We start from the raw sequence: 651 nt of genomic DNA, 5'->3' as shown, positions 1-651 counted from the left end.
TCTTACCTCCAGAAGCCCTTGTCAGATGGATAGTTGAGGCAGTGTCTGCAGCTGCATCCCAACGTGATGAAACCAAACTTTGGGAAACCATCAGAAAGCACTGTGCGGTCTTCACCAGGCAACACCTACGCTTCCCTCCCTGCATGGGAGAAAGAGGAGTGTCTGTTGCAGGAGATGGCTTTGCAGAGAGGTTTTTGTCTTAAGAGGGCTCCGTATCTCCTTGATAGCAACCTGTTTCACTACTGCGCGTGGGTGTGTAAGCTGTGTGTATACCCATGGCTTTGCTGTCTGATTAGGAGGTAGAACAGTAAATCCTCCTGTCCAAAAGGGATGGGGGGAGAAGGAAAAAAGACTCTGTGCATGGCCTGGATGCTAATGGGCCTACTGTGCAGCAAATACTGTCAGGTCTTTAAGCTCCCAGTTTAAATCACGAGATTTAAAATCAGGTTTTAAATCGGGAGATTTAAACAGGTTAAGATTTCATTCCAGAACTATACGCACTCTATTCGCAGACAGGCATCTCCTTGCCTTCTCTAGTGGGGAGCAGGAAGAGAGTGAAATAAGAGCAAAATCCAAAATTCTTACATCTTCAGATGAACACAAATACTCAGTCGTCTTCCGTACAACTTTGTCCTGTGGGGTCCTGGTCCT

The sequence above is a fragment of the Charadrius vociferus genome, unplaced genomic scaffold (genome assembly GCF_000708025.1).
Source record: "Charadrius vociferus isolate BGI_N301 unplaced genomic scaffold, ASM70802v2 scaffold858, whole genome shotgun sequence".
NCBI lineage: Eukaryota > Metazoa > Chordata > Aves > Charadriiformes > Charadriidae > Charadrius > Charadrius vociferus.
Note: the sequence above shows the minus strand (reverse complement) of the source record.